Raw genomic sequence first — 16,908 nt, 5'->3', positions numbered from 1 at the left:
AGCATTGAAAACCATGCGGAACACGGTGTGTTTTGACACGTCAACTACACTTTAAAATAGCTCTGAGAAGACTGGCGTCTTCATCTTGTCTGCACAAACAAAATGTTTTCCCCCTCTCTGAGTTTTTCGAGATTACACACAAGCAGTGCAATTTTATTTATTTCTAAACTTCTATTTGTCGGTTGATACGTCAAAAGCTTTATTCTGCTTATTCGTCGGCAGGTGCACAGTAACTGTATGTCAAGCATTTGTAAACAAGCTTCAGTCTTCTAAACAACGTATTCACCAGCAGATGTTCGTCTGTATGTCCTTCCGTCTGTCCTTTTACTTAAGATGGATATATCTGAATGACACTTGTACGTATTGTTTAAAAATGTTTTGCATTAAGTCTTTTCAATATTAGACTAAGATTTGGTATACTGTTATATAATGAACTATTTTTAATTATTAAGAAATTCTTTCAGTTTTTTTTTTTTTGGAGGGGGGGGGGGTGTATTATGTAATAATCCTTACAGATGATATTTAACCTTTCTTATTTTACGACTTTTTATAGTTTAAGAACTGGTTAATATTTTTGTGAGTTTTATCCTTTCATATTTTATATTGAATGAATTAAGATTTTGGTACGTTCCTTTTCATAGAAGAATATTTCGGATATAGTTCGACTTCCTTCGTAATCTGATCACATTTATGCAGAATTTGGTAATATTGACTGAATATCTAATTTCAATTTCCTTACAACGATTTAAAAAAAATTCTAGAATATTTAGTCTTTCAAATACGTATAAAAGTAGAATACATGTACCTTTTTTTTTTTATAATTTGCGAAATACTGACCCAGTTGAACTGAATTTAGCCCAAAGGCTTAATTACTGAGATTCAATGAATATTCGGTTTTTACAAATTCCTTTAGATGGTTTAAATTTTAATACCTTTCAATGCAATATGAATTTAAAAAAAAAAGTATACTATTAGATTAAGTGCGCATTTGTCAGCTGAGCAGAGCTAGTCAGTCCAGCATTTACATGTATTTAAGATTGGGCTACAAGTATTCTGCGATAACTGATATGCGAATTTTCATGATAAAGAAAAGTTTTTATTTTTTTTACTCCAGAAAGACTTTGTACATTATATAGTTCAAGGCAAATAGCAGACGATTTTCATCACTTTAACTGTAATACCTCCTTCGTTAGCCAGGTTGTACTGTTGCTCCCTTCGCGCCAAGGGAAGATAGGGGAGTATTTGAGCAGGATTATAATTTGAATGAATTTAAAATTAACTATCAGCAAAATTTACAGTCGTGGCGAAAAGGGGGCAACAGTACAACCTGGCACACGAAGGATATATTAAAGTTAAATTAATTTCGAAAAATGTATACATTGTTTCGGAAAATAAAGGATAAAATTAATTGTAATGATATATAAATATCTTTGTTATTGATAAGAAAAAAAAATCAGTAATTAATCATTGATTTTCCGTAATGCATAACAACGCTTGAGGCTTATCTAGTATTTAAAACCTTTGTTTCGACACTTTTCTATATGCTATAAAACCACACGGACGTCTCAAACCTTTATTAATCTTGTTTTCTTCAATTTTCTTTTTATTTCCTCATATTATCTGCTAGCCAGAAGGACAAGAAGCGTCTCAGCCCAAAAAAGGGACAAATCACGTAAATAGTCATTTAAACTCATTGGCAATTTGAAATTGTTAATTAGTGAAAGACACACCATTTGCGGCCGATTTGATGCTAGGCATCAATTTCACTTGTATACAATTCGAATTTCCATGCACTAAACGTTTATATTTTGACATCATTGATATTTTGCTGCCTCATGCAGTTACAACAAATTTGGCTAAATTGACACTTGCAAAACGTTATTTTTACGATAATGAATTTGCAAAACGTTATTTTTACGATAATGAATTGTCGCCCGCGTGGCGCAGTGGTTAGAGCGTCTGCTATATAGTCGCGAAGTAAGGAGTTGATCCTTACGTCGCGGGTTCGAATCCCACTGTGGGACGTGGAGACCGGTCCTTCGGATGAGACCGTATAAACCGAGGTCTCGTGTCGCAGTAGGTGCTGGCACGAAAAAGATCCCTCACTGCTCAAAGGCCGTAAGTGCCGAGTATAGGACAAAATTTGCATCTCTCCACCGGCAAGTGGTGGCGTCTCCATATGAGTGGAAAATTCTCGAGAGGGACGTTAAACAACAAACAAACAAACGATAATGAATTGCAATACTACGCTTATAAGTAAAGTTCCAGTGTACGCTGGAAGGTTCAAGTATGATTGATTTAAGATTCAGTGACATTGAAGAAACGGTCAATCCAGTGAAGTAACAATTTGACATGTTTTTATGCCCCCGTAACCAAAGATTCGGGGGCATATAGTTTTTGCCCTGTCCGTCCGTCTGTCTGTCCGCAAAAACTTTAACCTTGCCCGATAGGTTGGGATTATGGCTTTGATATTTCACATGTATATCCCTTGTGACAAGACCTTTCTTTGGGTACCATCATATTTGACCTTGGAATTTGACCCAGTTTTTCAAAATTTTGCCCAACTTTAACCTTGGCCATAACTTTGAACAGTTGCTGATAGGGCTTTCATACTCCACATATGTAATTCATGTGACAAGACCTTACTTCGGATTCCACCAAATTTGACCCTTTGACTTTCAACTACCTTTGAAAAACTTTAATGTTGGCCATTACTTTTGAACGGTTGGTGCTAGGGCTTTCTTATTTCACCTGTGTATTTCTTGTGAGAAGGCCTTTCCTTGGACACCATTTATTTTGACCTTGATGTTTGACTTACTTTTGAAAAACTTTAACCTTTTCCATATCTTTTTAATGGTTGCTGCTAGTGCTTTTATATTTCACAGGTTTATTCCTAGAGACAAGACCTTACCTTTGGTACCAACGTATTTGATTTGCATTTGAGAAAGTATAACCTTCGCTATAAGTTGCCATACGGGGGTATCAGTGTTTCAGAAACACATCTTGTTTTAATTAGTGACGCTCAAGGAAGAAGTTTGATTAGGCTATCAAATGCAAGATTACAGGATTTTGTTTTTGTCGTTTTACCAATTTCCCTTTACATACAATATACATACAATTTTTAGGTCACCTGAGTCACTCAGGTTACCTATTGCTATCCGTTCTCATCCGTCGGCGTGGGTCGTGTGTTAACATTTGATTATTTTTAGCTTCTTGTCTGAAACCGCTTAACCAATTTTAACCAAATTTGGCATATAGCATCTATGGGTGAAGGGGTACATAAATTATGAATTTCCTTGTCCCTGCCCCCCTCCCCCCCCCCCTGGGGCCTAAGGGTGGGGCTAAAACCACCAAAAATAATAATCTTTAAAAATCTTCTTCTTTACTCCTGGACATCAAGCAGTCAAACTGTTGGCATCATTGTAATAAGCATTGGGCCCTCTACCAAAATTGTGAAATTCATGGCCCCAGGGTCAGGGGTTCTGGTGCTAGGGTGGGGCTATATAGATCATATAGTGAAAGTGCATTATTTCTTTGAAAATCTTATTCTCTGCACCTGGGTATTAAATAAACTAAGTACATAGTTAAGAAGATCAAGAGTGCCTCTTCCAAAATCGTGAAATTCATGGCCCCAGGGTCAGGGGTTCTGGTGTTAGTTCGGGCTCTACTGATTATATAGTGAAAATGCATTAATTCTTTGAAAATCTTCTTCTCTGCTCTTGGGTATTAAATAAACTAACTAAGAACATAGTTATGATGAGCCTGGCTGCCTTTTCAGAAATTGTGAATTTTATGGCTCCTGGGTCAGGGGTTCAGATGTTAGGGCGAGACTCTATTGATTAGGTAGTAAAATTAATTCTTTGAAAATCTTTGCTCCTGGATATTAAATAAACTAACTACATGTACATAGTGAAGATGAGTTATGATGAGCATGGTTGCCTCTTCCAAAATTATGAATTTCATGGCCCCTGGGTCAAGGGTTCTGGTGTTAGGGCGGGGCTGTATTGATTATATAGGGAAAATGCATAAATTCTTTCAAAATCGTTTTCTCTGTTCCTTGGTATTATTCAAACAAAGGAAGTGCATGGTTATGATAAGGAAAAATGCCTCTTCCAAATTGTGAAATTCATGGCCCCTGGGTCAGGGGTTAGGTGAAGAGGGGGGCTCTTTTGATTATATATTTAAAATGCATAATTTATTTCAAAATATTTTTTTCTACTACTGGTTATTAAGCAAAGAAACAAGTTTAAAGTTATGATGAGCAAGGGTGCTTCTTCCAGAATTGTGAGTTCATGGCCCCTGGGTCAGATGTTCTGGTGTAAGGGTGGGGCTTTATTTATTTAATAATATAGTGAAAATGCATTTCTTTGGAAATCTTCTATGCTTCTGGGCATATTCGAGGCAAACAGAGTAGAAGTTTTAATATGCAAATTTTTACCAGAATTTTGAACACCTGGACCATTTAGTCAAGTGTGCTGGTCCTGCCCAGTGCTCTATTAACTTGTATTCTGCTGAGCAAAGTTATTCCCCTTTGCCATTCACCTTTGATAATTAATCACTGTAAATAATGTACTTGAAAGGTTAATAGAATACGAGAATTATGCAAGAATATGTATTGTAAAATACAACAAGAGGCCCATGGGCCACAATGCTCACCTAAGTTACTTTGGCCCTGCTGTTCTTCACAAGACCTCCCCTTTGTAATATATATTGCGGTCCCGCTCTACCCCCAAGGGCTGAAGAATTTAGGATCTACACTACCCAAGGATGCTTCCACGTCAGTTTCAGCTTTTCTGGCCCAGTGGTTCTTGAGAAGATTTTCAAAGATTTTGCTTATATATTTCAATGTAAAACATTGATTCCCTATTGTGGCCCCGCCCTACCCCCGGGAGCCATGCTTTGAACAATTTAGAATCTACACTACCCAAGGACGCTTCCACATAGTTTCAGCTTTTGTGGCCCAGTGGTTCTTGAGAAGAAGATTTTCAAAGATTTTGCTTATATATTTCAATGTAAAACTTTGATTCCCTATTGTGGCCCGCCCTACCCCCTGGGGCCATGCTTTGAACAATTTAGAATCTACACTACCCAAGGACGCTTCCACATAAGTTTCAGCTTTTCTGGCCCAGTGGTTCTTGAGAAGATTTTCAAAGATTTTGCTTATATATTTCAATGTAAAACTTTGATTCCCTATTGTGGCCCCGCCCTACCCCCGGGAGCCATGCTTTGAATAATTTAGAATCTACACTACCCAAGGACGCTTCCACATAGTTTCAGCTTTTGTGGCCCAGTGGTTCTTGAGAAGAAGATTTTCAAAGATTTTGCTTATATATTTCAATGTAAAACTTTGATTCCCTATTGTGGCCCGCCCTACCCCCGGGGGCCATGCTTTGAACAATTTAGAATCTACACTACCCAAGGACGCTTCCACATAAGTTTCAGCTTTTGTGGCCCAGTGGTTCTTGAGAAGATTTTCAAAGATTTTGCTTATATATTTCAATGTAAAACTTTGATTCCCTATTGTGGCCCCGCCCTACCCCCTGGGGTCATGATTTGAACAATTTAGAATCTACACTACCCAAGAATGCTTCCACATAAGTTTCAGCTTTTCTGGCCCAGTGGTTCTTGAGAAGAAGATTTTCAAAGATTTTGCCTATATATTTCAATGTAAAACTTTGATTCCCTATTGTGGCCCGCCCTACCCCCGGGGGTCATGATTTGAACAATTTAGAATCTACACTACCCAAGGATGCTTCCACACAAGTTTCAGCTTTTCTGGCCCTGTGGTTCTTGAGATTTTTTGATGACCCCACCCAATTTTTGTCCTTTCTTGATTATCTCCCCTTGTAAGGGGGGTTGGCCCTTCATTTTAACAATTTAAATTCCCCTTCACCCAAGAATGCTCTGTACCAACTTTGGTTTAAATTGGATCAGTGCTTCTTGAGAAGAAGTTGAAAATGTGAAAAGTTTACAGACGGACGGACAGACAGACAGACGGACGGACGCCGGACAACAGGTGATCAGAAAAGCTCACTTGAGCTTTCAGCTCAGGTGAGCTAAAAAGTATTTTCACAGTTTTAATGATCAGGTAGACTTGGAAATAATAGATTAATAACATTAACTTATCCTTTTAAGGTATTCAATGTATAACGACCATATTTTGTATCTAACTAGTATTAATTGTAACGGGGACCGTTACAGATGTTCCCCAAACGCTCCCCAACTTCCTTTTGGTGTCTTATTCCCTGTAAGCTTCATTAAATAAGGCAATCAAGTATATTGGGTTTTTTTACGCATTACACGCGCGCGCATGGGCATGCATGTACAAAATGACGATGTCAACTTGTCTACACTTTTAATACATCTTTATATTCAAATTTCATTAAAAGAAAAAAAAATTTCGGCTATATTAAGTATATCTGTCATTTTACGCATTGCACGCGCGCGCACGTGCATGCATGTCCATGATGATCGTGTCATCTTGTCAACACTATTAAAATATCTACATATTTCGGGTATCAAGTCATTTCATCAAAAAGTATAAAAGTTACAGCTATATCAAGTATATTGGACATTTAAGCATTGCATGTGCGCGCACGTGCATGTATATGCATGTTGACAATGTCGTCTTGTCTACATTTATAATATGTCTGTATATTCTGAGTATCAAAGCATTACATCAAAAAATGCAAAAGTTCTGGCTATATCAAGTATAATGGTCATTTTACTCATTGCACGCGCACGCACGTGCATGCAAATGCAGGCATGTGCGCGCTGATCATGACATCTTGTCTATACTTCTAATATATATTTATATTCTGAGTTTCAAAGCAATTCATCAAAAAATATACAAGTTAAGTCTATATCATTTGTATAGGTTATTATAATCATTGCGCACGCTCACACGTGCATGAATGTGCATTCTGACCATGTCATCTTGTCTACACTATTAATATATCCTGATATCCTGAGTATCAAAGCATTTCATCAAAAGATATGAAAGTTATGGCTATATCATGTATATCTGTCATTTTTCTTATTGCACGCGCACGCACGTACATGCATGTGTGCGCTGATCTAGTCTTTTTGTCTACACTTCAAATATATATTTATATTCTGAGTGTCAAAGCAATTCATCAAAAAATGTACAAGTAAAGTATATATCAATTGTATTGGTTATTTCAATCAATGCGCATTCGCACACGTGGATGCGTGTGCATTCTGACCATGTCATCTTGTCTACACTATTAATATATCCTTATATTCTGAGTATCAAAGTATTTCATCAAAAGATATGAAAGTTATGGCTATATCAAGTATATTTGTCATTTTACTCATTGCACGCGCACGCACGTGCATGCATGTGCGCGCAAAATGACCTTCGTTCCGCAAATCTACATAACACTCCCATTAACCCTAAAAAGGTTTCAACTCAATTGGATGTATAGTTTCGGAGATCACTCACGGACAAAAAAGTACCCAGGAAGAATAATAATAATAACTAGACGCTTGTTGCCATGGCAACAAAAAAGTCTTCCGTTCTTCTAAATCTGTAAGAATTTGCTTTTTTTTCTGTGTAAAAAACATACATATCATATTTACTGTGAAAGAAAAAAATAACTGGAAAAAAGTCCTTTCAGTACTTAAGGTACTTTGATTTTCATTATCAATCTTGTATAATACATTTGGCACCTATAAGAGATATACGTATATCATTAGCAATTTTTAAAAAAATTGTTTGCAATCATTTCTAAGACAAACAAACAGACGACGGAACACCGTACCATCATGTATGTTTTGGCATAATTGTGTATGGTGTTATAAAAAATATAATGAATTAAGTTAGTATCACATTAAACGTAAAGTCACTGAGTTTTGTAAAGTTATAATATCAAGATTTGACAGCATACCTATAAGACAGATTATTCAATTACAGTAATTCTTCAGCAATCGATTGATTGATTATACGTATGTTGTTTAACGTCCCTCTCCAGAATTTTTCACTTACATGGAGACGACACCACTCTGCGGTGGAGACTGCAAATTTTTGTCCTATACTTTGGCACTTATCGCAATTGAGCAGAGGGGAATCTTTTTTATGCCAGCACCTTCTGCGACAAGGGACCTCGATTTATACGATCTCATCCAAAGGACCGGTCTCCACGTCCCACAATCGAAGTTCATAATACCGAGATATTTCATTTTTTTATTTTATTCTATTTTTTCACAAGTTTGTTGCATCAGATTTACTTAAAGATCATACTTCAAGATCATTTCATACTCAGGCTACTTAATTGCAGTGCATACAGCGTCAAGTGATTTTGATTGACAGGTCAACACAGGTGCACTTCGTGTGATACTTTTTAAGCTGAAAAATATACAGAATGTGACCATGACTATGAAATCAGAAAACATTTAATAAAGAATGGGTGTGACCGATATAGAACTAATTTTTGGTCTATGTAAATGGATAGGAGGATCGGGATTAAGAGGGAATCTCTCTCTCTCTCCTCTCTCTCTCTCTCTCTCTCAGACGTAAATTGAACATTTCATAATGACAAATCTACCATTATAGAATATGAAATTCTGTATACATGTAAATGGTAATTATATTCACATGTTCCAGATTTAAATCTAAACCGAATATATAATTCAAATGCCTAGCTGCACGAACGCCTCCAAATATTAATCAAGACGGGGGGGGGGGGGGGAGGGGAGGGGGAGGAGGCTTCAAAGGAATTAGATAGTTTATGTTTTATGAATTATAAGGAAAAGTACGGACGTCAGTTGCATGTACATAATTATATATCACTGCATAAAATTGTGTTCATTCAGGTATACTTATCCCACATATCAAGAGACCTGTGCAATTTTTTTATCATGGTTTTTTTTTCAAAAGAAACATATAGCGTAGCATTATTTCACACAGAATCGCGTTTTCACATATTTTTTTTAACTCTTTGAGTATTTCACAAGAATCCAAGAATCGTCTTTTCACATCTTTTATAATTTCTTGGGTATATAGAGTATAGATCATGTGTCATAAATAATTTAACTTTTTATCAAATATACATGTAATAACCAAATCTAATCTATAGATTGATTTTCTTTCTTTTAAGTGGCAGATATCAATTTATTTATAAAGGCTTTAAAACAGTACTGTATTACAATTTTCTATCGCTCAATTCCTTTTTGAGTGTATGTAATATTTTTTAATATCGAAATTAAAACTCGGAAATCGGGATAATTTCGCATTCAAATCATAGAGAATAATAAATCGTCTACATTATAGAAGGCTTATAACTATCGTATTCTGAACTTACTATACGAGATAGATAAAATTGCATGCCTGTCCATCACTATAAATGTATATTCAGTGCTTATAATATATTTACTTGAATTAGCTACCTAGCACATATATTAATTTTTTTTAGATATATTCATGTGTAAATCAATTAACTGTCAATACAGACTTACACTGCACTGGCAACTTCAAACTTTACTTGCACTGGAAGCGGTAACCAACGTACTCTTAAATTTTGAAGAGTGAATATAGAACGTCTAAATATTTTGATATGGAGAGTGTATATGTCTCTGACGTCATCGATACTATTTCCGCCTTTATCTCGAAAGTTCTATTCTCACTTACAAGTCAGAGTTATCTTTCTTTGCCCATTGTCTACACACTAGGTAAATAGGGAAAATGAGGGTACCGAAAATCTACAAAATGTGGAATCTGATTTCAAAACAAATTATATATTTAGTATTTGTAGAATAACCTCTGTTATACATAATAATATCTTGAAAAAATATTAAAAAGCAAAAAAGTTGAAAATTGACCAAACACAAGTTCACTTCCGGTTCGGACAGGAAGTACCGGAAACACACGAAAACAACTTCGAAACAAAGAGAATGTCATGATCTAATACCCCTGTAAATTTCACATCTTTATCTCAAACCGTTTCCGAGAAAAATTCCGGACAAAAGTCCATTTAAAAATTGGAAATTCGGCCGTAACTTCGGACCGGAAGTGAATTTTTCAAAAAAGGGAATTTTATATAAACTTCATATATCAGCCTACTATCATGTGAAAAATTGTGAAAATCTATCCAACCATCTCTGAGTAATCGCGCTCACAAAATTTGGGAGGAATAATAATAATAATAATAATAATAACTAGACTCTTGTTGCCATGGCAACAAAAAAGTCTTCCGTTCCTCTAAATCTGTAAGAATTTGCTTTTTTTTCTGGGTAAAACCATACATATCATATATACTGTGAAAGAAAAAAATAACTGGAAAAAAGTTCTTTCAGTACTTAAGGTACTTTGATTTTCATGATCAATCTTGTATAATGCATTTGGCACCTGTAAGAGATATACGTATATCATAGAGCAATGATAATTAGCAATAAAAAAAAAATGTTTGCAATCATTTCTTAGACAAACAAACAGACGAACGAACACCGTACTATCATAAACTTCACTGTGTATACGTTCTGGCATAATTGTGATGGTGTTTTAAAAAAATATAATGAATTAAGTTAGTATCACATTAAACATAAAGTTACTGAGTTTTATAAAGTTATAATATCAAGATTTGACAGCATACCTATAAGAAAGATTATTCAGTTAGAGTAATTATTCAGCAATCGATTGATTGATTGATCATATGTTGTTTAACGATTTATACGATCTCATCTAAAGGACCGGTCTCCACGTCCCACAATCGAAGTTCATTATACCGAGATATTTCATTTTTTTATTTTATTTTATTTTTTCACAAGTTTGTTGCATCAGATTTACTTAAAGATCACACTTCAAGATTATTTCCAACTCAGGCTACTTTATTGCATGCAGTGCATACAGCGTCAGGCGATTTTGATTGACAGGTCAACACAGGTGCACTTCGTGTGATACTTTTTTAAGCAGAAAAATATACAGGATGTGACCATGACTATGAAATCAGAAAACATTTAATAAAGAATGGGTGTGACTAATATAGAACTAATTTTTGGTCTATGTAAATGGATAGGAGGATCGGGATTAAGAGGGAATCTCTCTCTCTTCCTCTCTCTCTCTCAGATATGTAGACATAATGACAAATGTACCATTATAGAATACGAAATTCTGTATACATGTAAATGTTTATTATAACCACATTATTTCACACAGAATCGCGTTTTCACATATTTTTTTTTTAACTCTTTGAGTATTTCACAAGAATCCAAGAATCGCCTTTTCACATCTTTTATAATTCCTTGGGTATATAGAGTATAGATCATGTGTCATAAATAATTTAACCTTTATCAAATATACATGTAATAACCAAATCTAATCTATAGATTGATTTTCTTTCTTTTCAGTGGCAGATATCAATTTATTTATAAAGGCTTTAAAACAGTACTGTATTACAATTTTCTATCGCTTAATTCCTTTTTTGAGTGTATGTAATATTTTTTAATATCGAAAATAAAACTCGGAAATCGGGATAATTTCGCATTCAAATCATAGAGAATAATAAATCGTCTGCATTATAGAAGGCTTATAACTGTCGTATTCTGAACTTAATATACGAAATAGATAAAACTGCATGCCTGTCCATCACTATAAATGTATATTCAGTGCTTATAATATATTTACTTGAATTAGCTACCTAGCATATATATTAATTTTTTTTAGATATATTCATGTGTAAATCAATTAACTGTCAATACAGACTTACACTACACTGGCAACTTCAAACTTTACATGCACTGGAAGCGGTAACCAACGTACTCTTAAATTTTGAAGAGTGAATATAGAACGTCTAAATATTTTGATATGGAGAGTGTATATGTCTCTGACGTCATCGATACTATTTCCGCCTTTATCTCGAAAGTTCTATTCTCACTTACAAGTCAGAGTTATCTTTCTTTGCCCATTGTCTACACACTAGGTAAATAGGGAAAATGAGAGTACCGAAAATCTGCAAAATGTGGAGTCTGATTTCAAAACAAATTATATATTTAGTATTTGTAGAATAACCTCTGTTATACATAATAATATCTTGAAAAAATATTAAAAAACAAAAAAGTTGAAAATTGACCAAACACAAGTTCACTTCCGGTTCAGACAGGAAGTACCGGAAACACACGAAAACAACTTCGAAACAAAGAGAATGTCATGATCTAATACACCTGTAAATTTCACATCTTTACCTCAAACCGTTTCCGAGAAAAATTCCGGACAAAAGTCCATTTAAAAATTGGAAATTCGGCCGTAACTTCGGACCGGAAGTGAATTTTTCAAAAAACGGAATTTTATATAAACTTCATATATCAGCCTACTATCATGTGAAAAATTGTGAAAATCTATCCAACCATCTCTGAGTAATCGCGCTCACAAAATTTGGGAGGAATAATAATAATAATAATAATAATAAAAAGAAACAATACAATCACTATAAGTCTTCCGTTGTGAACGGAAGACCTAATAATAACTAGACTCTTGTTGCCATGGCAACAAAAAAGTCTTCCGTTCTACTAAATCTGTAAGAATTTGCTTTTTTCTGTGTAAAAAACATACATATCATATTTACTGTGAAAGAAATAAATAACTGGAGGAAAGTCCTTTCAGTACTTAAGGTACTTTGATTTTCATGATCAATCTTGTATAATGCATTTGGCATCTATGAGAGATTTACGTATATCATAGAGCAAGGATAATTAGCATTTAAAAAAAAATGTTTGCAATCATTTCTAAGACAAACAAACAGACGAACGAACACCGTACTATCATAAACTTTACTGTGTATATGTTCTGGCATAATTGTGATGGTGTTATAAAAAAAAATATAATGAATTAAGTTAGTATCAAGTTAAACGTAAAGTCACGGAGTTTTGAATATAATATAATATTAAGATTTGACAGCATACCTATAAGAAAGATTATTCAATTACAGTAATTATTCAGCAATCGATTGATTGATTAATTGATTGATTGATTGATTGACTATTCATCTTCTTCTCTTAGAATCATTTGGCCCATTTATCACACTGGTCAAATCCTCACATTATATGACAAGAAAAACATTTAGCGTATTAGATAATCACACGCTCTCGTGTTATGATCAATCCATTCTATTCATGTAAATGATATGTAGAATTCAAACGTATGCTGGAGATGCCCGTTTTCATACTTGTATTAAATGTTTAGTCAGTAACAAGTCTTCCCCATGATGGCAAATTCACAGCTAATTAGTTACCTATTTAAAATTCTAATGTAAGCCTCGTATTGCACCACCGAAACACTAAATCTGTGTCAGAGTCAAGAGATTTTAGTGAGTTACTGTTGGGACCCACTTTCTTTGAAACAGGTCAAAGTGTTAACAATGAGTAGGTTGTTTGCTTAGTTCATTAAAATTTCAAATTAAATTTTTCTTTGTCATCCTTCCAAAGTTTAAATAAAAGTGATGCACCAACTACGGGTGTATATATGATAAATTCTCAAATTTACTTTTTTTGTTGTTTTGTTTGTTCTTTAACGTCCCTCTCGAGAATTTATCACTCACATGGAGACGCCAGCACTCGCCGGTGGAGACTGCAAATTTTTGTCCTATACTTTGGCACTTATCGCCATTGATCAGTGAGGAATCTTTTTTGTGCCAGCACCTTCTGCGACACGGGACTTCGATTTATACGATCTCATCCAAAGGACCGGTCTCCACGTCCCACAGTCGAAGTTTATAATACCGAGATATTTTATTTTTTTATTTTATTTTATTTTTTCACAAGTTTGTTGCATTGGATTTACTTAAAGATCATACTTCAAGATCATTTCGAACTCAGGCTATTTTATTACAGCGTCGGGTGATTTTGATTGACAGGTCAACACACGTGCACTTCGTGTGATACTTTTTAAGCAGAAAAATATACAGGATGTGACCATGACTGACTATGAAATCAGAAAACATTTAATAAAGAATGGGTGTGACTGATATAGAACTAATTTTTGGTCTATGTAAATGGATAGGAGGATTGGGATTAAGAGGGAATCTCTCTCTCTCTCTCTCTCTCAGACGTAAATTGAACATTTCAGTATCATAATGACAAATCTACCATTATAAAATATGAAATTCTGTATATAAGTAAATGGTAATTATAACCACATGTTCCAGATTTAAAACTAAAACGAATATACAATTCAAATGCCTAGCTGCACGAACGTCTCCAAATATTAATCAAGAGGGGGGGGGGGGCTTCAAAGGAATTAGATAGTTTTATGAATTATAAGGAAAAGTATGGACGTCAGTTACATAATTATATATCAATGCATAAAATTGTGTTCATTCAGGTAAATGTATATACCTATCCCACATATCAACAGGACCTGTGCAATTTTTTTATCATGTTTTTTTTTTCTCAAAAGAAACATACAGAGTAGCATTATTCACACAGAATCGCATTTTCACATATTTTTTTTAACTCTGGAGTATTTCACAAGAATCCAAGAATCGCCTTTTCACATCTTTTATAACTCATTGGGTATATAGAATACAGATCATGTGACATAAATAATTTAACTTTTTATCAAAAATACATGTAATAACCAAATCTAATCTATATATTGATTTTCTTTCTTTTAAGTGACAGATATCAGTTTATTTCCAAAGGCTTTAATACAGTCTGTATTACAAATTTCTATCGCTCAGTTCCTTTTTGAGTGTACGTAATATTTTTTAATATCGAAAAAAAAAAAACTCGGAAATCGGGATAATTTCGCATTCAAATCATAGAGAATAATAAATCGTCTGCATTATAGAAGGCTTAGTAACTATCTTATTCTGAACTTACTATACGAGATAGATAAAACTGCATGCCTGTCCATCACTATAAATGTATATTCTGTGCATATAATATATTTACTTGAATTATATACCTAGCATATATAGTAATTTTTTTTTAGATATATTCATGTGTAAATCAATTAACTGTCAATACAGACTTACACTACACTGGCAACTTTAAACTTTACATGCACTGGAAGCAGTAACCAATGTACTTTTACATTTAGAGGAGTGAATATGGAACGTCTAAATATTTATTCTATCTATATATGGAGAGTGTATATGTCTCTGACGTCATCGATATTATTTCCGCCTTTATCTCGAAAGTTCTATTCTCACTTACAAGTCAGAGTTATCTTTCTTTGCCCACTGTATGCACACTAGGTAAATAGGGAAAATGACGGTACCGAAAATCTACAAAATGTGGGATCTGATTTCAAAACAAATTATATATTTAGTATTTGTAGAATAACCTCTGTTATACATAATAATATCTTGAAAAAATATTAAAAAACAAAAAAGTTAAAAATTGAGCAAACACAAGTTCACTTCCGGTTCGGACAGGAAGTACCGGAAACACACGAAAACAACTTCGAAACAAAGAGAATGTCATGGTCTAATACTCCTGTAAATTTCACATCTTTACCTCAAACCGTTTCCGAGAAAAATTCCGGACAAAAGTCCATTTAAAAATTGGAAATTCGGCCGTAACTTCGGACCGGAAGTGAATTTTTCAAAAAACGGAATTTTATATAAACTTCATATATCAGCCTACTATCATGTGAAAAATTGTGAAAATCTATCCAACCATCTCTGAGTAATCGCGCTCACAAAATTTGGGAGGAATAATAATAATAATAATAACTAGACTCTTGTTGCCATGGCAACAAAAAAGTCTTCCGTTCTTCTAAATCTGTAAGAATTTGCTTTTTTCTGTGTAAAAAACATACATATCATATTTACTGTGAAAGAAAAAAATAACTGGAGAAAAGTCCTTTCAGTACTTAAGGTACTTTGATTTTCATTATCAATCTTGTATAATACATTTTGCACCTATAAGAGATATACGTATATCATTAGCAATTTAAAAAAAAAAATGTTTGCAATCATTTCTAAGACAAACAAACAGACGAACGAACACCGTACTATCATAAACTTCACTGTGTGTATGTTTTGGCATAATTGTGATGGTGTTATAAAAAAATATAATGAATTAATTTAGTATCACATTAAACGTAAAGTCACTGAGTTTTGTAAAGTTATAATATCAAGATTTGACAACATACCTATAAGACAAATTATTCAATTACAGTAATTCTTCAGCAATCGATTGATTGATTGATTGATTGATTGATTGATTATACGTATGTTGTTTAACGTCCCTCTCCAGAATTTTTCACTCACATGGAGACGCCACCACTCGCCGGTGGAGACTGTAAATTTTTGTCCTATACTTTGGCATTTATCGCAATTGAGCAGTGGGGAATCTTTTTTATGCCAGCATCTTCTGCGACAAGGGACCTCGATTTATACGATCTCATCCAAAGGACCGGTCTCCACGTCCCACAGTCGAAGTTCATAATACCGAGATATTTTATTTTTTATTTTATTCTATTTTTTTCACAAGTTTGTTGCAGCAGATCTACTTAAAGATCATACTTCAAGATCATTTCGAACTCAGGCTACTTAATTGCAGTGCATACAGCGTCAAGTGATTTTGATTGACAGGTCAACACACGTGCACTTCGTGTGATACTTTTTAAGCTGAAAAAAATACAGGATGTGACCATGACTGACTATGAAATCAGAAAACATTTAATAAAGAATGGGTGTGACCGATAAAGAACTAATTTTTGGTCTGGATCGGGATTAAGAGGGAATCTCTCCTCTCTCTCTCTCTCTCTCTCTCAGACATGTAAATTGAACATTTCATAATTATAAAATATGAAATTCTGTATACATGTAAATGGTAATGTTATTCACATGTTCCAGATTTAAATCTAAAACGAATATATAATTCAAATTCAAGACGGGGGGGGGGGGGGGGCTTCAAAGGAATTAGATAATTTTATGAATTACAAGG

Source organism: Saccostrea echinata, unplaced genomic scaffold (assembly GCF_033153115.1).
Source record: "Saccostrea echinata isolate AGI-Se365-2 ecotype Australia unplaced genomic scaffold, CSIRO_AGI_Sech_v1 ptg000002l, whole genome shotgun sequence".
NCBI classification, from domain to species: domain Eukaryota; kingdom Metazoa; phylum Mollusca; class Bivalvia; order Ostreida; family Ostreidae; genus Saccostrea; species Saccostrea echinata.
The sequence above is the reverse complement of the archived record's forward strand: the minus strand, read 5'-3'. Positions refer to the sequence as shown.